The sequence below is a fragment of the Podarcis raffonei genome, chromosome 4 (genome assembly GCF_027172205.1).
Source record: "Podarcis raffonei isolate rPodRaf1 chromosome 4, rPodRaf1.pri, whole genome shotgun sequence".
In the NCBI taxonomy this organism is placed as follows: Eukaryota; Metazoa; Chordata; class Lepidosauria; order Squamata; family Lacertidae; genus Podarcis; species Podarcis raffonei.
The window spans coordinates 79,334,713-79,358,410 of record NC_070605.1 but is presented as its reverse complement, the minus strand read 5'-3'; the positions used below and the strand labels follow the sequence as shown (position 1 = coordinate 79,358,410).

Below are 23,698 nucleotides of genomic sequence, written 5' to 3'. Positions count from 1 at the left end.
GCACAACTGTTAAAGGTGCCAGAGTGCTGCAATCTTTTGGATCTGGCTATTAGTTGAACAAATATTGCTGCTCTATAAAGACTGAGACATTATACTTTCCCTCCTAGGTGCTGCTATTGTTATTGTTGTATTATTATTATTATTATTATTATTATTATTATTATTATTATTATTATTATTATTACAGTTTTCCTAGGTGCTGAATAGAGATGAATAGTCTTCCTTTTTTTAACATTGATTTTTGTTTACTATTTTGATGTATACTTCTTTATAATCCACTAAGAGCTTTTATTTACTGTTCAGCAGCATACAGTTTTTAAAATGAATTAAACCAATTGCCCAAGCTTTGGGAGGGTCTACTTTGAAAAATTAAATCTCTCCCATTTGCATTCACAAAAGTTAAAACGCACCATATGGATTTTGGTGAAAATATGTCAAACAACAAAATGGGGAGGGAAGAGGAGGCCAACGTTTAGCCCATCTTCAAGAATTTTTAAACAATGGTTTTTAGATTTATCCCAACCATAGCTTCTCGATGTGCAAAGATTAAATGTACCGTCATCTGTAACTAAGCTGCTTTGGAATGATCTGTATCCTCAAAGACAAGATACAAATAATCATAATAAATAATGTTAACTAAAGCAAGGCTGTATCAGATCTGGCATTAAACTGTAGTGTGAACCCAGGCAAAAGAATTCTGTGAGGGAGGGAGCCTATGTCCTATTCCAGTAGCTTTTCCTATCCTGTGTTAGACCCCTAGGTGGTGCAGGTGAGTTTCCACAGAAGGGAAACCCATTATTTTCAGTTTTCAGATCTATCAAACTCCAAGGAAAGCCACTCAGGGGAAAGTTGCGGGGAAGTCCTCTGAGACTACAAAGTAAGTGTAGGACAAGCGAAGCACAGGGTACATGGTGGCCCTTTATGGACAGCAGTAGGTCTTGGAACACGGATGAGATATGGTCCACCTACCTGCCTTGCAGCATCTGATGGCGTGATGCCCATAGGCAACTGCATAAAGTGCTTCAGTAGCTCGAAACTGGATATTGTCAGCGTTTTAGTGACAGACTGCTTGCTTGGCTGGATTTCGGCTTTGTTCTTTAATTCTGCGCAAGGTAAGATTTCTTTTCCATAAGAAATTTATGTTTGGGGAAGCGAGATACTCTTCGTGGCGGCAATCGGGATACAGCAGTCAGAAAATGTTTTCAAAATACTTGTCATTTTTAATATTTCACAAGAAGCGCCTCTGCTCATGGGATGTGCTGAAAGCCCTGGATTCCACATTTTTATCCCCCCACCCCCATATCTCTTCCAAACAACTATGTGCACATTCTCCATTGAGGATTCAATCAAAGTGTGATGTTTCGTTGTGTTTCTTTGTAGTGCCCATGTAATACAGCATGGAGCATATATCCAAGAAGTTGGGTTTTTGCTACATGGCTATTTGTAACAATGGGCAACAATAAGCTTTGATAGGTGGTTGAGTTTTTGGGGCATTTTAGAGTTTGTACTTGGAGATTGCAGCTTCGTTATTTGAGTTGTACAGAATACCAGCAATATGTTTATAACTTATACGCTGACGGGAACAAAGAATATTACTGCAAGGCACCTCAGCACCCGCCGGGATGAGGTTGATTGAATGTGGGGAATTACATACCTGTAAATACAAGTTTAGGAGCATGTACGGTTTTGTTTCCAGGAGAAAGTTTTCTTAATATTGTAGAGCAACAGGGAACGCAAGCGCTATAAAGAAAATGATTGCATTCTGCTAGATCTTTAAGCATGTTGTTTAGCATTTCTGACCAGCAGTGGAAAGGTACACGGAGACATCCGTGAGTTCCAGGGAATGCTGTTTTTACAGCCATACAGACTGAAACATTTAATGGATCTGTTCCTTGCATGACTATACTGCTCCTCAGCTGTTTTAAAATCTGCAATAATCTCTTGAAACCAAAGCTGATTTGCACTATGCAAGAACATAAGAGATGTACAGACCAACAGCCCATCTAATCATCCTTTGGCCAGCAGTGGTCACTACATTCCTGCAAATGGATAGGACAAGAACAGACAGCAGTTTGCTCTCCATTTCCATCCATTTGCTATATGGCATAGGGGCATCTTTAACATGAGGATCAAGGCCTGAAGGCACAAGACATATCTTCCTCCATTGGGTGGAACACAGTCTTTGCTCACCTAAGTTTTGTGAGCATGCCCCGACCGCTTTGTCAGTTACTGATATTCCTGTGTTTCATTCCTGCTCAGCTATATAAAATTAGCTTTCCTCATTTTTCGTGGCAGTGTGATTCTGCAAGGATCAACTCTTCAAACTGCCTTCTCAAAGGCATCAACTAATGTAATTTCCTGCTAAAAAGCAGGGTGGTCCCTGCCTCTGCTCCAACCTGCTGCCCCCATCAAGCTATGCAGAGAGAAGAGCACACCACATGAAGAGTCAGGTCAAGTGAATAGCTGCTGATGCAAGCTAGCCAGCCATGCCCTGAATGCACTAATCCAGGGGTCAGCAAACTTTTTCAGCACGGGGCCGGTCCACTGTCCCTCAGACCTTGTGGGGGGCCGGACTGTATTTTTTGGGGGGAAATGAATGAATTCCTATGCCCCACAAATAACCCAGAGATGCATTTTAAGTAAAAGGACATATTCTACTCATGTAAAAACATGCTGATTCTTGGACCATTCATGGCCCCCAGGCCTTAGTTTGTTTACCCATTCACTAATCCCTCTGGTCAGTAACCAGTCTAATACAGCAGGCAGTTCCTTCCCCATCCCAGTGCGGTCAGACCCCGACCATTAAGAAAACCCTCTCGTCCTTACTAAGTCATCTAGTCAACATCTTGCCTTTTGGCCAATTAATTTTTCTTACTTTTCATTTTTTTTATTTCTTTCTTTACAAATTAACATCAAATTTGGTGGTGTGACAGTATCTTACATACTCCCAAGGATGATGGGGAGCAACAATTTCACATGTGGGGAAGGAGCCCTTTCTAAATTTTATGGGCGGCTAGATTTTTTCTTCTGTGTTCTCCCGTGCTAATAATTTGATATTTCAGTTCCTGCAGTATACGATACATATTGCAGGGACTAAAATATGAATTATATATCCCCTTAAAGTCCCTTCTCAACCGTTGGATGCTGTGTGAACCCACTGTTGCTGCTGCTAAAACTATCCCAATATTTTATTACCATGCTATGTTTTATTGCTGCTATTATGCATGGCAATAAAACAAAATATGTATCTCTGTCAACATCTATGCAGTTTTTTCTTCCCTCCTTACTTTCATAAGCTGGAGGAGTCTAACTTTCTAGTCTCTCAGTGCAGGCGTGCCAATTCTATGGGGCTGAGGCGTCTACAGCCCCCCGCCCATGTCTGTTTGGACGGGGCTCAGCCCCCTCCTATCTTGAGGGGGCAGAGAAGGCCTGGCAGGATGTTGCCCTGGGTTGCACAGTGTCAGGGGAGATGTGCAGAGCAGTGTGGCCTGGCACACAAATGTTTCATTGGGAAGATGCCTGGTCGGCACTCTCCTGATGCAAGTCGTCATGCATGTGACGTGCGTGACATCATATGAACGAGATGTGCATCGCACGTGTGATGTCAGCCCCCCCCCAAAAAAGTTGGCTGCAACTCTGCACCTATGCCTCAGTGTGTGCCACTCTAGTTATTATTAGTTATTGTACTGTGCCAATGAACACGTGGAAGTAAAGACTTGGATTCTATAAATTGTGTGGTGCTAATTTATACAGTGGCATTATGTACTGTATTTTTCCGTGTATAAGACGACCCCACGTACAAGACGCCCCCTACTATTATGGGGGACTCTGATTTAAGAAAACGGGGGGAGATGTATCTGTGTATAAGACGAGCCCCGATTTTGAACACTATTTTAGAGTAATAAAAAAAAAGATTTATACAAGGAAATATACGGTACTTCTGAGTTTCTGGTGCTTTGATTCTTGGATCTGCTCTGGGCAATATGTTATGAGGCTCACTGCTGAAAATTTATTGAGCGAGGGCCACAGGACTGGGTATAACAGGAGCCCCATGGGGTGTTTCCTGCTGATAGGGGCAGAACTGAGCATGGCCATGAGTCTGAATATGAAGCTGCTGCAGAGTCAGTGAAACTGTACAAGAGCCAAATGAATGCAAGATAATGAAAAAGAAGAAGAAAAGTAGCAATTGGCTCAGGTGGGCAAAAGGAAGTCAGCTAAATGACTCAGATCAGAAGTATTTAATTTAATCCTCCTTGGCTGAGGAATTCTGAAATATTTCATTTAAGAAAGCCACCAAGGAGAAAATAATTATTAAATGTTAATGTTTGTAATTATTCCCCCAAGACATCTTTTTTTTTTCATTCTTGAATACACAGGCAGAAAAAAAGGAAAAACCTAAGCAAAGGAAATAAATTGCCCCTGGCAGCAGCTTTCCTGGCTTCAAACAACATTCCCTGTGCCAAAGTTTGACCTTGCTTAAATTGACACAAATCTGGAGTTATATACTGCTCTTTGATTCCTAGTGAAATCATTTGGAATAGTGATCTATGCAGGAAGCCACAATGGCCCAGAGTCTATGTATCTCACATGGGACCACAGCAAAATGCATGCATGCGCAACCATCACACATGCCAATTTGTGCGTGCAATGCAGAAGTGCAAATAATATGCAGCCCAATCCTATGCATATCTTTCTCAGAAGTTATTAATGCAGTGCTCAAAGGGCCTAGTAAGTGGGCACAGAATTGCAGCTTTAGACCATCAGTTAATTAAACACTACTACTTATAACTGTGAAATAAATGTGAAGACAAATATACTGAGGAGCGGGTGCGGGAGGGCAGAGGTGATGTTAATAGCACTGCTGAAACATTGTGCTTAGAATTATGTCCACTTTGACAAAAAGACATTAAAAATAATTGGAAAGCGTTCAAGATAAGAGTTATGAGAATTTTTAAGGATTGGAAAACAAGCCTAGCAGCTAGCAACTTAACACGATCAAGCTATTTATCATATCAAAAAGAAGTTGAGGAGGTGAGTTGTCCACAGGGTATAAATACTTTAACGAGGAGAAAGTATTTCATAATGAAATGCTCTCTAACCTAGAAGAGGAAGATAAAACATTAAGAAATGCGCAAAGTTCAAATTGATTCAAAATAGGCAGGAAACAAATTTCTAATGCTGAGAAATAAACCACTAAGAAATATTGCTACGGAAGTGCAGTTTTGCATCAGCCATCCTGCAAAACAACCCAAATTGTATTTTAGAATATGGTTTGACCCAATGCAATATGCATGTTATTAAATGCTGCATTTTTAAGGAAATTAAGGTTGCTATCCTATTCTACACTCCCTTTCCTGGGCTTAAGGCCTCTTTTATTCAGTTGGGCTTACTTTTGAGTAGACATGCAGGATTGCCCTGTAAATTATGTTTAATGGTTTCAGCCAGGATCATAGCTGTCAATTTACAGATTTGAAAATAAGGGACCAGCAGCCAAAATAAGGGACCTGCAGCCTCACCTGTTCCAGGCACTCCAGTCTTCCTGTCCTCCTGCAGTCTGGTCAAACTCATGCTGGTAGCTTCAAGAACACTGTCCAACCAACTTTGTAACCAGAGGTTCAACTGAATAGAATCTGAATCACATGCACCACAAGGCCTATGCAGCCTCAACTTAAGATGGCTCCCCGGCCTGGCTTTGCACTGCAAAGTTTGCAGCAGCACGTGCAACAAAATGGCGTCCAGCATTCAAAAACCCCCTCAGCTTGCATTAACTAGCCACACACAAGGCATGCAAGCTCCACCCCCCGTCGTTCTTAGACTTCTTATTGGGTGAGCAACACAGCCAAGCAACACAGTTGGAGCCTCCCTCCTCCCTGGCCGGCAGGGAGGGAGGGAGAGGAGCTGCTTCCTTTGAAATTTAAGGGACATTTAAGGGACATCTATCAATAAGGGACAGCAGCGGGACATGGCGCTGGAATAAGGGACTGTCCCTTCAAATAAGGGACACTTGACAGCTATGGCCAGGATCCCATATGTAAAAATAATAAAAAATGGACTTTGATCTGCTTCAGTCATGCTCTATCTATGCCAATTCCAAGTATAACCTAATGGTCTGGTTGGGATGTTTATGCAGAGATTAATACTATGGAGGAAGCCTTTGCACCAATACAAGCTCTTTGTCTGCATGGGAGGGACCGCAAATACATGGTACCACTAATGTCACAAATAAAGACTTGAAATGTGCTTCCAAGTGAGTCTTCTACAATGCAGTGAAATGTCAACTTAGACTCCTGCTGACCTGCTTCCTGAGCTTGGAGGCCTACAATCTTCTTGACTGGTTGTGGGGCAGATAGTCCCACAGCAAATATGCTATTACTGTCAGGCTCAGAGCATGTATGTGTCACTAGGTGTCACAGCAGGAAGGTGTCTAAACAGACTCTGAGGCGCTCACACCAGCCCTGAAACTTTCCCCTTCCACTTTAAGGCAATCCTATTTCACGTGTTGGACATATATGTACTCACAAGCATTCTCTGCAGGGATGGTTTTGGGACAGGAGAGAGAAGCAGGTCAAATCAAGCTATAGGTGTGACCAATGGACCACCAGTTGGCCATGCCCTATTTTGAAAAAGAAAAATACAAAAAATGAGCCACTGGTGTGTGTTTTGAGATATTTGCCCCCACTGGTAGCTGCTGCCCATCAGGACTGATGGGGTGGAAGGCCAGGAAGCCAAAAGTAGGTGGAGTCAGAGCCAATGGCAGGCAGAACCAACTAATTCTAGTTTTGCTTCCATCCTCCTCGCTATACAACATGAAATCCTGAGACTAAGGAGGAGAAAGCTGACAGGCAGTGCCATCGCTTGGACAGGTGGGGACTGGCAGAGAGCAGACTGGGGTTAGCAGGGCAGTCTCACATTCACCCAAATGAACCAGCTTTAGCTCTCCTCTGGGTCTAAAGCTTTTAGGCCCGATAATACCTGGCCAGCTTGTAAGCAGGGGCCACAGGGTACCCATTTGAAATGATACAGGTTGCCACAAGTCTGAATCATCATGAACAGAAAGATAAAGATAAAAGTTACTTCAGATGTGGTGGGTGTTGTTGTTGTTAACATCAGTGAAGTGGGCATGGACCTTTTCGGTTTCCCTCATTTTTGTTAGAAATGAATCTACACTGGGTTTATTTGTTTTTTTATTGGTGGTAGTTCTTTATCATCAATCTTTCATGCCTGCTCTTTCACATCTGCTGCTACTTAGGAGTAGGAAACTTGCCTCATTTATCATTCTGTAAAGCTTCTTGTGTGCTGATTGTATAACACCAGAACCAACTGCAGAGCTATGGCCTACTTTCAGCCTGAATGCCAGAGCTCCAGGGGTATGCAGCATAGAGTAGGTTTCACTCGTCTGCAGTTTGCAGAAGCCCTTCCTTTTACAAAACACACAGGATAAGATTCCAACACACCATCTACTTCTGCTGTGGGGCATCTCCTTATCTTCTGCCCCAAGCACTGGGGGGGTTGGAGGCGCCTCTAAAGACAATGTCGGTGATTCACAGAGAGAGCAAAGAAACCAAGCATCCCGTTATGCAAAGTAGATTTCTGGGTTCATTTTTTAAGATGTATGTACACATGTGTATCTCCTTTCTGAAACAGGAACCGTTCACACATGTCGATTGGGTATAGCTAAGTGATGAATTGCAGGTGTGAAGGAAAGATTTGTGCACCTCACTCATAATTTTCATTTGGCATCAGCTCACCTCAAAAACAACAACATGCCTTTCAATCAGACAGCCCACACATTTGACTAAAAGTCATCAAGAGATGAATAATCAAGGAACAAGAAATCAAGTTCACATGCAGAATGCTCACAGATACATTAGAAAGGTGGGGTAGTAATGCTTTGACCCATAAGTATTCAATAGCTTAAAGACTTGAGTGTTTTCTTTTTAACCTGGGATGTTATTTTAAAATAAAGTTAAAATAAAGGCAACGGGGGAAAGGAAGAGCACACTTCAAAACACCACAGGATCACTAATTAAGGGGGAAAGGAAACTCACGGATTACAAGCCTTAGTCAGTCTATCGCAGATAGGCCTGTGGGCCAATTAGAGTCAAACTGCCTACAGAGATGCTTCTGAGTCATGAGCTAACACTGTCATAGTGTGATTTTCAAAACATACAAATGTGAAGCAAACTGTGTGTTTACCACAACCTTTTCACTAAAGGGCCTGAGGCAGATAGAGTGATGGTTAATATCTTCACAGGCGCCTTCTGGCTGCAATTCTCCAAACACGTTTTCTGAAATAGTGCCATTGATCCTGGAGAAAAACCCACCAGCCACGAACAACAGCTCGCTAGGGTTTGGAGAGAGCTTCTGCTTTTGACGCCTGCCTGGGACTGCAAACGGCACAAGCTGATGGTGGTGTCCTGCCAGGTGCTTTTGACGTGATTTGCAAGATAACACACAAGAGTAATTAGTCTTTGACAGTTGACATCTTACGAGGTTTCACATTTGAAGAATGCCAGTGAACGGTGCCAACCAGTCTAAAACATTCAAATCTGAAGGTTCAAAATGCAAATGTGAGTTATGTTTTCAAAATCTCGTGCAAAAATCTGATGGGCAAAGTTGCGTGAAACCTCAGGTATTTGTTTCAGTTTTATTGTGGACCAAGCTTGCCATGGAATTCTACGGACTTTATTCTTAACTAATTAATAGCAAACAGATGTTGTGCCATCTTATCTCTGGATGGAGAATAAGATGGCAGATGGAACAATTTTCAGGCTCAATTTAAAGTGTTGCTATCATAAAAGGTAAAGGGTAAAGGGACCCCTGACCGTTAGGTCCAGTCGTGGACAACTCTGGTGTTGCGGCGCTCATCTCGCTTTATTGGCCGAGGGAGCTGGCGTACAGCTTCTGGGTCATGTGGCCAGCATGACTAAGCCGCTTCTGGCGAACCAGAGCAGCACACGGAAACGCCATTTACCTTCCCGCTGGAGCGGTACCTATTTATCTACTTGCACTTGGATGTGCTTTCAAACTGCTAGGTTGGCAGGAGCTGAGACCGAGCAACGAGAGCTCACCCCGTCGCAGGGATTCAAACCGCCGACCTTCTGATTGACAAGTCCTAGGCTCTGTGGATTAACCCACAGCACCACCCGCATCCCGTGTTGCTATCATAGCCCTTGATATTTACGAAATTTATTGGAAGGGTTCTTTACACATGCATGGACATTTCTAGGTGTCCAGAAGCTAGAAAAGAACTTTATTATCTCTCTTAAACAAGAGTATAATGGGAACAGAACTTAAATTGGTCTAGGTCACAGCCACACCATATATCTGAAGCACATATAACTTCTTCCCAAGAATCCTGGGAACTGTAGTTTATCTCTTGCAGATTTACAATTCCCAGTACCCTTAACAACATACAGTTCTGGTGCTTCTTTGTGGGAAACAATGTGCATTTAATGAATGGTGTGGGTGTGACCTTATTCTCTGATCTGCCACTAAGAAATATCAGGGTATGAAGGACGAAGTCTTCTCCACAGTGGTCCCACGTCAGTGGAACTCCTTCGAAAACATTGCTTGGCCACCCTCTCATGGTGTTTAAACTTATCCTGAAATTACTATTTTCCCCCCAGCTTTCACTGCATTATTTACAAAATAAGAAATTGGGATTGCCATATTAAGCTAAATATATATCAAAACTAGCCATTAAGCAACATCAAATTAAAACATGGTGACAACATTTTAATCTGATGTTATATGCTTATATTGCTTTTGGATTAAACCATTAATACAATACATATCTAAACAATTCATACGACGACATCTGAAAAGTAGTGACTATGGATTGTTTTATAAATTGTTTTGACATGTATTGTATTAATGTTTTAATCCTGATTTCTTATATTGTAAACTGTCTTGTGAGGGTTTGGCTCCCAAACGGCAGGATAAAAATGACTTAATGAAAACACTAAATAAACAGGATGGCTGCTCACATCTGTTGCCTGTGAAAACACATCTGATAGGCTTTCTTTTCTACTCATGGTATGTAATTCTATACATAACAGAAGTGTTGTTCCATGCAAATACTGCTACAGTTCGAAAAGCACGTCAAAGCACAAGTAGATAAATAGGTACCGCTCCGGCGGGAAGGTAAACGGCATTTCCGTGTGCTGCTCTGGTTCACCAGAAGTGGCTTAGTCAAACTGGCCACATGACCTGGAAGCTGTATGCCGGCTCCCTCAGCCAGTAAAGCAAGATGAGTGCCGCAACCCCAGAGTCATCTGCGACTGAACCTAATGGTCAGGGGTCCCTTTACCTTAATTTCCCATGGTATATTATCCTGAAACACTCTAGAAGGAGTTAATAATACAGTGGGATTTCAAAAATGTTATAGCTACTGTGACAAATTATAATATACATTAATATCTAATCCTAGATTAGGGCTGCCATACGTCCAGAATTTCCTGGACATAGCTGGGATTCGCCCATCGAAAATGGCGTCCGGGCAGAATTTTCACTAAGCCTATGACAGGTATATATAAAAAAGCTAACAACAACAACAACATTGCCAAAAACGTTCAACAACTTTTGTGTCCGAATTTTCACTTTTTCAAATATGGCAATCCTAGCCTAGATACAGTGGACGCTCGGGTTGCAAATGTGATCCATGCGGGAGGCACATTCGCAACCCACAGTGTTTGCAACCCGCAGCGCCGCGTCTGTGCACGTGCGGGTCGTGATTCGGTGCTTCTGTGCATGCACAAAGCGCAATTGAGCGCTTCTGCACATGTGTGAGCGCTGAAACCCGGAAGTAACCCATTCTGGTACTTCCGGGTTTGGCGTGGTGCACAACCCGAAAATGCATAACCTAAAGTGTCTGTAACCCGGGGTATGTTGTTGGCATCCATCTGTCTCGAAAGGCAATGGAATTCACCTCCAAGTGTGAAATCAAAGTGCTGCAATAGCAGCACCCAAGTGACCTCCTGGGGTGCAAGCCAAAGCAGTGTGCATCCTGAGCTGCCCAGATGACAAGACAACCCCCCTGGCCTTGCTGAAGTGGTCCAAAGGAAAGCAGAGCAATACATTTGGCACCAGCTTGGTTGCAAGGACTTGGCAGTGTGGTGTAGTGGTTAAGAGCGGTAGTCTCGTAATCTGGTGAACCGGGTTCGTGTCTCCGCTTCTCCACATGCAGCTGCTGGGTGACCTTGGGCCAGTCACACTTCTCTGAAGTCTCTCAGCCCCACTCACCTCACAGAGTGTTTGTTGTGGGGGAGGAAGGGAAAGGAGAATGTTTTGAGACTTAGGGTAGTGATAAAGTGGGATACTGTATCAAATCCAAACTACTCCTCCTCCTCCTCCTCCTCTTCTTCTTCTTCTTCTTCTTGCTGGAAGGATACGTACAAGGCAACACCCAACCATCTTATGGACTCCACTCTGCTTTTGTGTAGGGTTTACTCCTTAGCCTGTTCTTCTCCAGAATATAGCCCACAAGGCAGCAGAGAGTTAGGATCAGAGTTTTCCCTCTAGATGGGCTACCTCCCAGGGTGATGAGCCCAATCAGACCCAATCAGAGCCAGTGTGGTGTAGTGGTTAAGAGCAGTGGACTCGTAATCTGGTGAACCGGGTTCGCGTCTCCGCTCCTCCACATGCGGCTGCTGGGTGACCTTGGGCCAGTCACCCTTCTCTGAAGTCTCTCAGCCCCACTCACCTCACAGAGTGTTTGTTGTGGGGGAGGAAGGGAAAGGAGAATGTTAGCCGCTTTGAGACTCCTGAAGGGGAGTGAAAGGCGGGATATCAAATCCAAACTCTTCTTGTTCTTCTTCTTCTTCTTCCCTCTACAGCACATGCAGAAACTGCCTTCTTGAACATTGGACTCTCTAGTGGTCCCATCTGCTCAATCAGCTGAAGCCTGTCTTTGCATGCATGGGGGGTCCCTAAGTAACCGAGGGTTTGAACCCCATTGGCTACTGTCACCTGGCTTAGCCGCTCATTCATTTCCTGGGGGTGTGGCTGCTGTCACATGCTGACAGCTTCTAGGAGCCACAGGTGAGAGCTGAGTGCGGGTGGGGGGGGGGAACCAAAGGTGGACAAACTACCCTAGAAGGAGAACAACGTGTTCCCCCAGAGGTACTACCCTCCCCTAACACCCCACACACCCCAAAAATGAAGGAGTTAATCATACAGTGGGATTTCAAGAGTGTTATAACTACTGTGGAATTTTGTGATATGCATGAATATCTAATCCTATATTGTAATAATCTTTGCCCTTGAAATAAATAGGATCTGTGTTTTCATAGAATTGCACAAGACTGTATTTTGTTGTGTCTTGTGGCTTTGCACCACCACTTGGCTGCAACATTTGGCATTTGGATACAAACTATAATCTTTGGGTTACACTGTGGAGAAAAAACATAAGCATCAAGCTAGCTAATAATCATGGCTGTCCTCTGTTGAGTCTATTGGAGGAGACAGTACTTTTTAAAACCATCCCAGATCCCTGTCCCATTTTGGCATAGATTGTAGACATCTAATCTTTTATACATGTCCAGTGTCCTGGCAACTCTCATGAGATTCCCCTCCCCCCATGCTTGCTGGTTTTGATTTATGATGCTTTCCTAGAATAATCCTGTCAATCACCACCATTTGAGTTCCCCTCTCTCCTGCGAGATGATAAACAGATTTATACTTTCCCCCAGCTGCCTTGAAATTATTAGATCATGTTATATATGCAGAAACCTTTTATAAGACTTCCAGTTAGTAGATAATGCCCCTTTTGGATGACTTGGACTGCCAGCCTATGGCCCCTGAAATGATAATGATGATAGTGCAGATTAGACTACAGACTGAAAATTACCATCCTGGGGCCTCATTCTGGAGGGTAATACAAAAAAGGTAGCATCCAATGAAGTTGCCCTGTTAGCATAAGGACTTTGACTCATACAACAGAACTTCCTCTTCCTTTCTGCTCCCCGAACTTCTGTAGAGAAACCTCAGAACAGGCATGGGAGGCAGCAGAGGAGAGCAGAACCTGTGTTTCCTTGCACACATATACAGTGGTACCTCGGGTTACAGACGCTTCAGGTTACAGACTCCACTAACCCAGAAATAGTACCTCAGGTTAAGAACTTTGTTTCAGGATGAGAACAGAAATTGCACGGCGGCAGTGGGAGCCCCATTAGCTAAAGTAATATCTCAGGTTAAGAACAGTTTCAGGTTAAGAAAGGATCTCCAGGACAAATTAAGTTCTTAACCCGAGGTACCACTGTACCTATTTATGAGAATTTAGCTGATCCTTAGCAATCTAAGGATTGACTCATATTTCTGCGACTGGGGTAAGTGCCTTAAAAGTTCTTCCAAATACAAACTGTAAATGAGCAAGTAGTATATATATATATATATGCACCAAAATATTGCGATGTGGAATGCATTTGCTCAGTGTTCCATTCAATTCCCCTGCCCATCAGTTTTTCCATTCTCTCCCACTTCATCCGTCAATCAGCATTCCGTGCCTACTGAGCATGCTCAGGACACATTGGCCTGGTTTTATTGGTCCCCTGAGGTTGTTGCCTTTCTGCAAACCTCAGGGATTTCCCAAGCATGCTAGTCCCTCCCTCTTGTGAGTGGGTGGCACAGTTTTGGCGACATAAGAACTGGCACTCAAGAGAACCGCGGCCGCTATTATTGATGATGATGATGGTTATTGTGTCCTTCCAAAACAAGCACTGCCATACTTTCGTATGTATTCGTGTTGCTATTTTTATCCTGTTTTCACAACATATAATGCAATGTGGGTGTTTCTCTCTCGAACAAATATTTTTCTTGGCTTATCTAGTGAGGGTTAAAAAGACAGCTGTTAAGATGAAAAGCAATATATTTGAGTTGACTGGCTCTTAGATGTGTTGATCATCATGCGCTGTTTGATTCTTATCTTATTCATTCTGGAACACGATTTAAATATTGGAAAGCTCAAGGCTCAGAAACAAACCAGCTGCAAGCTAGGCAACTGCTGAAGAACATCATGACCTAGTATTCAGTGCTGGTTGGAGGATTAGAGTTGTACATCTGGAAATATTGGAGCCTAGAGGAGAGATGGGGAGCCTTTGCACTTCCATAAATAGTTGGACTACAACTCCCATCATCCAAGACCATGCTGCGTGGAGCTAACGGGAGCTAACATCATCATCAGGGTCTCAGAATCCCCATACATGATCTCAAGGGCCTCTGCTCATTATGAATGAGAATGTCCATTAATTCATTGTGCCCTGGTAACAGCGCTGTTGTTATCGATCCTAAGGTAGCTAGAAGAGAAACAGAAGATCCAATACATGTTCCTGAAGAAACAAGTGGCCAAAGCACTTTATGAGATTATAAGCATTTTGTAGAGGCAAATGGAATTCACATGATGGTGGGAGGGATGGAGATAACTATATTGAAATTACCTGAGTCTATTACAGTGAGACTAGTAGAGCGGACAATAGATAGTTGTTGCAGCTCTCACCTCACAAAAGTCCCCACACCAACCCCTTTTTAAAAAAGAGCTCTAGTTATACAAATAATATGTAGGGTTTAACTTTTCCTTATAAAAAGTGTATGGCAGTGTAGGAGGGTGGTGAGCAGGAGCATATGGATCCATGACCTGCAGAAGTAGCTGTCAGCTAATTTCCACAGCCCTAAAAGAAAGCATGTGTGAACACACTGACAGTTGATGGTGCCCAACATGGAGGCTTGTTTTTGCATTTTAAAGACACAAATAGTTTTTTTTGTGTGCAATCTTATACATGCCTATTCAATGGGACTTACTCTCTTGGTAAGAGTATGTATGATCATAGCCTTGCTGTAATGTTCAGGTGCAAACCAGATGTGAGGTGCAGAACCTTGATGGGTCTCCTGATGTGTCGTTGTTGTTGTTGTTAAAAGCAGCTGTGTGAAGGATTCAGTTTGGATCAAGACCACAACACTGGATTCAAAGACGAGGAGTCAAACTAGGTGTGAAGCCATACCTGCCTTTCCCCCATTGAGCTACAGTAATAAGAGCTTCAGGGGAAAGCTACTGTGAGAATCTCTTCTCTGCAGTTCTTGTTGTTGTGTAAATATTCATTAACAGAGGGTTCATTATGCATATGCTATGCATATTTCCTCAGAAGTACGTCCCACTATGTTTGCTAGGGCTTGTTCCCAGGTAAGTGTTGATAGGCTGCCTAAACCCATTAACCTGGGAGTGGACCCCACTGAGGTAAAGTCGGGCTCAAAGGGACTTACTTTTGAGCAGATATGATTAGGGTCCTTATACTCCCCAATGGACTCTAAGGATAATTTACCAACACAATGGACTACAGCAGGGGTGTGGAACCTGGACTTCAACTCCCATCATTCCTGACCATTAGCCATGCTGGCTGGGGTTGATGGGAGCTGAAGTCTCTCAACATGTGGAGGAGCACAGGACTCCCATCTCTGGACTGAAGGTTTCACATAATACAAAGCTGTATCCCATAGCTTTTATCTTTGCTACTCGGGATTCCATTCCCTATCACCGTGGAGGGGAGCCAAAGGAACGACACTTCTCAAATGAAGAGAGTGTCATTTTGGTTGTAACTGAAATGGAACCAGCTCATTATTCTTTTGTTGTTGATGCTGCCGCTGTTGTTGAAGGATACCTGACTGAAACGCCTAACGATATTTTTGCCCTTCAGGTCATGTTAGCGGAAACTTTGGAGATTAGGTTTTCGGGGTAAAAAACAAAAAACCTTCGTTTTATGAAACAAGATTAAAGCGAAGCAATTAAAGGATAAGGCTCATATTTAATTTTCTCCCTAAAATGTAATTTTTCATGCAGTGACAACCTCAAACCCTTTTCAAGTTTTATAGCTATTTCACATTTGGCACAAAGAACAGGAAACCATCTGTAGCAGACCAAGATCGTCGCAAGGCTATTCACAGATATGGGGAGGGGAAGACCGAGATGAAAAGCAATGAAACCTTAACTTGAAATGAAAGCTTTGAAGGTGTGCAGAGGATGCTGGTTTCTGCCTTGGGCCTTGATCTCTGCAAACAAACAAAAACCCTGAAACAATGAATAACTACTCTTATTCTTAGAATAAAAAGTTGAGTGTTGTAGGACAAGAAACAAGCCAAAGTACAAGGACTGGAGGACATTCATAGTTTTGCAGCTCAAATCCATGTGTTTACTAGAAAGAAAGCCCAGTGAATTCTATGGTGCTCCCGTGTAATTAGGTTTCTCTGTTCTCCTGAGGTCTCCCCTCTCCCACTTGACCCTGTTCTGGGGGCCTATAGTGTCAACGATAATTATGCATTCTCCTAGCTGCCACAGATTTAAACTATGTGTTTTATTATCTTCAAACACAACAAGTTACATGCAGATTAACAATTTAACAATTTAAATAAACGTTTCAAATAATTAAAACCTATTGAACCATTGTAAAACTACTTTTTGTTTCTCTCTCACCTTTTCAAGTTCTACTTTTGCTGAGGCTCCCTAACAATGGCCTGGTTTGGATGTAACACTAAGCCATAGCTTAGGCATTGTTGGAACAAGCTCCCTTAAGACTTGGTGATTGACCATTCCCCCTGCCCACATCATCATCATCATCATTATTATTAAAATTTGTATACCTCCCTATGCCTGCCAAAGGAGGATACTGGAAGAATCTACTTCTAGATTTAAACTAACCATGGTTTGTTATTATGCTTGATAAAGGGAAAGAAACTGTGCTTAAACTATGTTTTATTGAAACAAGCCAGGATCAAACTGTGGTTTCTGATCCTGGTTTATTTTAAAAAAAACAAACCCTCAAAAAACCCATATTTTAAGCTAACCTCAATTTCTGGTGGAAGCAGTGGAGCTTCTCCTCAAGAAAGTTTACATCAGCATTGGGCTTTTAGTAATTTATGTTTTTTTAAAAAATAAGGGGACAATTAAGGGAGCTTTCAGATGGCCTGTTTGCTGAACATTCATCCTGATTTGTTTGCAAAGAGTTTAGGGGATGTTGGGTATTTAATGGACACTTCCTCCGATTTATTTGGTGGGAGATTAGACGAAGTTGCATCAAAGCAAATGTTATCCCACTCTTCCCAGTGCATTTCCCTGCCTCTTTTCTTGTTGGAAAAGTCCACTCTTTCGTTGTACAAGATCTCCCAGTTATCTATATTTGCTGGTATGTGATTGAATCCCACATGAGAATAGTGACAGTCTGGAAGCACCCTAAGAGACGCAAGGTAGAAATGTATAAAACGGATTCAGAGGGGTGTGGAAGGAGTGAACACAGTAACCCGATTCAGAGTATGACCACAACAAACAATTTAGATCTTAAGAAATACATTGTCACTAGATCTTATGACAACCACCAGCATAGACATTCTTTAAAGAAAGCTAATACTTTTTAATAGGGCCATACCTATCAAAGGCTATATTTGGGGATGAGATTTCCGTATTAATAGATAGGAATAACAGCAGGATATTGTGTCTTGCTTAAAAGCTTCCCTCAGGGCGCCCGGTGACTGATGTATGAGACAGAAGGCTGGACGAGGGCTTTTGCTCGTCTTGAGCAACGCCGTTCTCCATTCTTTTGTTCTCATTATTCACCCCAGGATTATAAACTAAGCTATTATTTGGTTCAGCAAGTTTTAGGACTGGGCCATACATTTTATGATTGTAGCACCTCGGTGCAGAAAATTACCTTCCAGAGAATTACTTTCCACATCTAGATAAGAAGTGCAATTAGTTTTAATTGCTTGCAAATGGCAACCAAACAATATTTTAGATGTGTGCCTTTCTCCTACTTTGAGGGAATCAAGGGTTTTTCCAGGCAATTCAGAACAAGCATGCCCTAAACAGCATTTGTAGGTAGCAAGCAATACTTTGCAAGTCCTACACCAGCAGGACATCTAGCCCTCCTGTAAAGAGAATGGTTGCCATACTTTGTGCAACAACATAATCAACAGCAAAAGAAAAGTAATAGTAATGCAATAAGAGGTTGTTGAAATGACATTGTGAGGTTGTCAGACAGGAATGGAATTTGTTATCTCTTAGTGTTTTAAATAAAATGTGTCAAGATTACAAAACTGGGGAGCTCACATCCTTCAATAAGTTTTATTTTATTCTCAAACCCACAACATGGCATGATTTGGGCTGGATCTACACAGATTGCAAAAACGCTTTAAAAAATGTAATAATAGCTCTCAATGCAGTTTCCCATTGATGATGGATTGCTGTTCTACAGAGCCCTCTGCTGTCACATTTTTATAATGCATTTTAACGTTATAACTGACCAGTGTAGATTTGCCCCTAGTGAAGAGAAATGGTGTGTCTTGTATTTGATAAAAATGTTGCATACAATACTTCTAGGTATTTCTGAAACACATACAGCCAGACTACAAAGATGAAAATACCATGATTTCCTCAGATATAAAATATTGAGTGTTGTTTGGGAATTCTGAGAAAGAAAGAAAAATCAAGGCAGTTTTGAAATAAGTGATTAAAATCAGTGCAGTTTTTAAAGGTTCTGGCTTCTTGATTCAAAATGGCATTCAACTGAATCCAAATATAGATGAAAACCTACTCCTTGATCTGAGGAACCACCTTGCAAAATTTTGTTAAAATCAGGGCAGTTTTGAGAGGTTCAGCCCACCATCTTGATTCAAAATGGTGGTGAGTCGTTGCCAACATAGACAAAAACCTACTCTTTGAGCTCCCTAACCATCATGCAAAGTTTGGTTACGACGTCTTAAGTGGTGTCCAAATGGATAACCAACAAATGAACAATTTTCCAAAATATATAGTAGAAAGAAAATATATCACATACAGCATTTGGAAATGGTACTAAGCCTACAATTTGATCCTGATTTGTTTTTAGGGGGTAATTTAATTATTGTTTGATTTTATACCAATGTCATATATTTGATGTTAGCCGCCCTGAGCCCAGTTTCAGCCGGGGAGGGCAGTATACAAATAAAAGTTGTTGTTGTTGTTGTTGTTGTTGTTGTTGTTGTTGTTGTTGTTGTTGTTATTATTATTACTACAATGAAAGAACAAGTGGAGAAGTGCCAGGATAGAACACAACGTTTAGTGCATTAAAAACTAAGGCTGTGCACTGGATTTCTCTGGGGCTGAAATCCTGAGCCAAACTGGGTGTATTCAGAAGGATTTGGACCTCAGGCAAGAAGGAGAGGAAGGTGTGAGTGAGAAGGACAATCTGCAAAATAGGAGAGACCTACCACACAGCTGTGTCTTGACTGGAGAAGGAGGGGAATAGCCTTTCCTTCCACGCCTCTCCTTCTTCCTGCCCCTGAAGCAGCACTGTGCAGGACTTGATGCTCCTTTTTAACAACTGTTGAACAGGAGGATCCAATCCTGTGTGGTCCTGTGTGGTGCTGCTCCTTTGCAATCTGATCCTGTGTGGTGCTGGCACATGCCCTCCCAACTATATTTTTAATACGTTCAAATAGGATTTTTAAAAAACCCTTTAAAACTCCTTTTCTACACCCCTGAATTGATTTAGGGATGAATTTGGTGACCCCCCCCCCTTGGCAGAACAGGATGAATTGGTCTGATCTGGTGGCCACAAATCAAGACCACAGGGTGGATTGGGGGGTCCACACACACCCCTAGTAAAATCTCATTTTGTGGAATGGGCCTATGCCAGTCTTTCAAACGGGGGGGGGGGGGGAGGAAAACAACTATTCAGGGCATCCTGCAGCCAAGATTCAAAGCTGTCATTTGCTAAAATGTTACTTCCCAGCCAGTGTGACTGCAAGGAGAGAAGAATCAAAATGTGCCACAGGCTCAGAAGCTCTTAAGACCGATTAAGATAAGCCAAACATTAAGTGTTGTGCAATTCATAATTCCCAAGTACATTTCGTGACGGCTGAGGCTCTTGATTTGCGACTTTTCGCATTCGGAGTTAATAATTCTGAAATAAAAATGTCACAGAGGAAGGCCTACATGTCTATTAACTGCGTCTTGGCACCCATTGTGTTAATGAAAAAAATATGCAGATTTGATGATTAGCTGTAACTAAAATGTACAGCCCTCCAGCCACAATGTGCTTTTCGATGTGCTCTAAAGTTACACCAAATGAGTTGTCTAACCCTGGGTTAGACTCTAAGGCTTTTGAGCTTGGATGGTTTCCTTTTCAAACTGTTTGGCATAGATCAAAAAGTTGATTTATTTCTTTCCGTCTTGCACTCCCTCCCAAGCTGGGAAGCTGCTCCTCCTTCCCAGGATCAGGCGCGAAGCCTAGGTAAGGTTTTAGACATGGCAAAAGCTTCAGAGAAGTTTTCCCATTGTGATGGAAGAGCGAAATGAAGGAAGCAGAACAATGGTAAGAGACGATATTAGAATTATTGCTTTACAGCTCTCTACCAAAATGGATATTTTGCCAGAGTTACCATAGATTTAATCTTTTGTTTCTTTGTGTGTTTTGCAATCAAAGATAACTAACCCGAAAATAGTGAGCAAGTCATCGTACTAAAATGCAAGTGATAATTAGTATATATTTCTGGTGGAAATGGATTGTTTTAATGGTGAAATAATTGTGTAATAAGCATCAGTGGACAGGTCATTTCAACAGTTTCATCAATCGCAATAAGAAATGAAAGGTGCATTTAGAAAATGATTCACACATGCTAAAATGATATTGCTTTTCTGCCTTCAAGAAAGTTTCTGGGGCTGCAAGACTGTATCTGATGAACTGGCTATCATCCTCATTGAAATCAGTGGGATATACATTTGAATCGACACATATAGAATCATTTTTCTCCCCACCATTTGGGACACATTTAAACACTAAAGAAGAACCTGCATAAAAACTCTAGATTGGTACTGATTTCAGTGACATTTGCACCCTGCCCTTAGTGCTCTGGCTAGTAAGTGCAAATTGTGTCAACTCTTACATTCTTGCAATCTCAATTTATTTTAGGAGCATTTTTAAGGGTTTAGAAGGGCTGTTAGGGATGCTGGGGTCTGGTGCCTAGCTATGCTTTTCAATTTAATGAAACAATAAAGGGGAGCTGGATGAGATAGCATGTACAAATAATGCTTGCATAGCTCATTTCTTTACACTCAAATAAAGAGGTGTATTAAGCTTAGTAAAAGCAGGAAAGTCTGTGCTAGTTCAGTGTTTCTCATACTTTTTGAACATGTGTCCCCCTTCTAAATGAACTCGTCTATTCTCCACCACCCCCTCCAATGACCCACAGCAATAATCTGTTTTGTAGATGAGATGCAGGCAGAGAGAAGGAGACCCTTGCTCACGTGTCACACATACACAGTCATGTGTGAACAGTTGATGTTGCATGCAAAGAGCTATGGGTTGGGGTTCCACTCCTATCACCAGCTCTAGCAGAGAAACGGAGCAGAATTTATTTGACACCCTCTAAAACAATGTACCGGGAAGGATCATAAAAAGAAAACAGCAGGTCTTTCTGAGCAACATTCTTTGCAAGGTTGACACACGGATGATAAGGCAATGAAGGGGCATCTGCTGGGGACATTCAATCTACCCAGCTTTGGACTTGGGGGACAAGGGGACGTGCCACCTACTTCATGATTCCATCCCTCTCTGAAACCCCAGGCCTTCCCTGTAAATCAGGAATGGAGAACTCTGGCTCTCCATATCTTCTTGGCTTCCATTATCCATGGCCATTGGTCATGCAAGTTGGGCCTGATGGGGCTTGGGAATCCAATAACACCCAGAAGGCAACAGGTTCCTCACTCCTTCTAAACCACTCCTCATTTGGGCAACCACAGTATAAGGACAGGATTTGTTACATATTCTAATCCTTTAAAAAAATGTTACTGCGGCCTCGGTCCAGTATATCTGAAGGAGTGTCTCTACCCCCATCGTTCTACCCGAACACTGAGGTCCAGCGCCGAGGGCCTTCTGGCAGTTCCCTCACTGCGAGAAGCCAAGTTACAGGGAACCAGGCAGAGGGCCTTTTCAGGAGTGACACCTGCCCTGTGGAACGCTCTCCCACCAGATGTCAAAGAGAAAAACAACTACCAGACTTTTAGAAGACATCTGAAGGCAGCCATCTTTAGGGAAGCTTTTAATGTTTGATGCATTACTGTATTTTAATATTTTGTTGGAAGCTGCCCAGAGTGGCTGGGGAAGCCCAGCCAGATGGGTGGAGTATAAATAATAAATTTATTATTATTATTATTATTATTATTATTATTATTATTATTATTATTATTGACTTGTTAACGATCCCATCAACTACCTCAATTCTCAGTGTATATAACCTACTTGAGGTCATCTAACAAGGATTAGTTATCTTTTAATACTGGTGGATTTGTGATTACAGTACTAGAGCTTAAAAGGATTTGTTATTTTTCCAGCTTTTCAATGAATCTATATTAATAAAGAAGTAATGCTTTGCCTGCACTGGTTGCAAATATGGAACCAATGTGGATTCTCAGTATCTCGTGAGTCTGGCCATCCTCGTACAGATGTAACACTTGTCTTATTTTTGTGTAAACTCAAACACTTGGCCATAGGAACAGCGCAGGATTAAACTCCGTGGAGGCCCCTAGGCAGCTGAAATATCGGGGGACCCCTTGTGCACTTGCTCTAGTGGAAATAACATTGAACTAAAAAAGCTTGATTGTAATTTTATTTCAAGATGAAATCAATATTATTTTGATCTGTTATCGTGGGGCCACTAAAAGGCTTGGGACCCCTAGGCCTGTGCCTACTCTGTCTATTTGGTAATCCAGCACCGCATAGGAAGAGAAAAGTTGAAAGACTGTGATAATGCATGGTTGCGATTCACTTACTGATTTCAACGTAGCCTTTAAAGGCTTTGGTTTTCATAAAAATGAATGACAAATGTAACATTTTCTTACTTCTGCCGACAGCCTCAGCATGCTTAGAGGCAAAACCTGTTACCTACTAGCAAGTAAATGCATTTAGAAGGAAGGTGGAAACTTGTCAATGTACCATACAGTACATTTAACATGCCACTTACGAACGATTTTTAAGATGCAAGTATTTGCTGGCAAATCTAGAGAAAGAAAAGAAACTTCTGTGCTTATGCGTGCAGAAGTGCAGGTTTCTCTGGAGGGCATGCTTCCTTATATCAAAATGTCCAGATTCACTGAAGTCGCTGCCAAACGCTCGCTGACTTCCGTGGATTCAGGTTACCCCCTTAAGCCCTACATCTCTGTGCTTTTCAATAAGATATGTATTCCTCCAGCGCCTAAGGGTCAAATTACTCAAGCATTACATCATTGTAGCGGAAGACATGCGCCCTGAAGGGGGAAGCCTCATTGATTATAGAGCAGGAGCACTACCTCAAACAATTCTCTTTGAAGGACCCTGAAGGGCAGATATGCCACCAAATATAATCTCTGGGAAGAGGATCCATGTAGGCGGTGACATGATTATGTATGAAAAGTATATATAATAATTATGAAAGCCATTGAATTTGTATGTCAACTAAACTCCATCGGGAATGTATTCTAAATGCTGTACAGAAACAGGCAGTGGGTCGATCAGGTAGCCCTCAGGGTGATTTGCTAAATATCTGAGTCTCCTTTTTATATATAAAAAAATGATGGAATCAGGTTTCTAGGGGTTCTTGGGGGGAAAAGGTAGACAGCAGATGGCCATCCTACCTGAAGGAGCGTCTCCACCTCCATCGTTCTGCCCGGACACTGAGGTCCAGCGCCCGAGGGCCTTTTGGC

General features: G+C 42.3%; 1 protein-coding gene across 1 annotated transcript in view; it reads left to right on the top strand.

Annotated features, from left to right (window-relative positions):
- The first annotated feature begins 835 nt into the window (after nucleotides 1-835).
- The window catches only part of EDAR (ectodysplasin A receptor), a 75,104-nt gene continuing 52,241 nt past the window's right edge, over nucleotides 836-23,698 (top strand). Inside the window, exon 1 of the mRNA XM_053384303.1 lies at nucleotides 836-1,112. The gene's annotated coding sequence lies outside the window, so the exon portion shown is untranslated. The remainder of the gene's footprint in view (nucleotides 1,113-23,698) is intronic.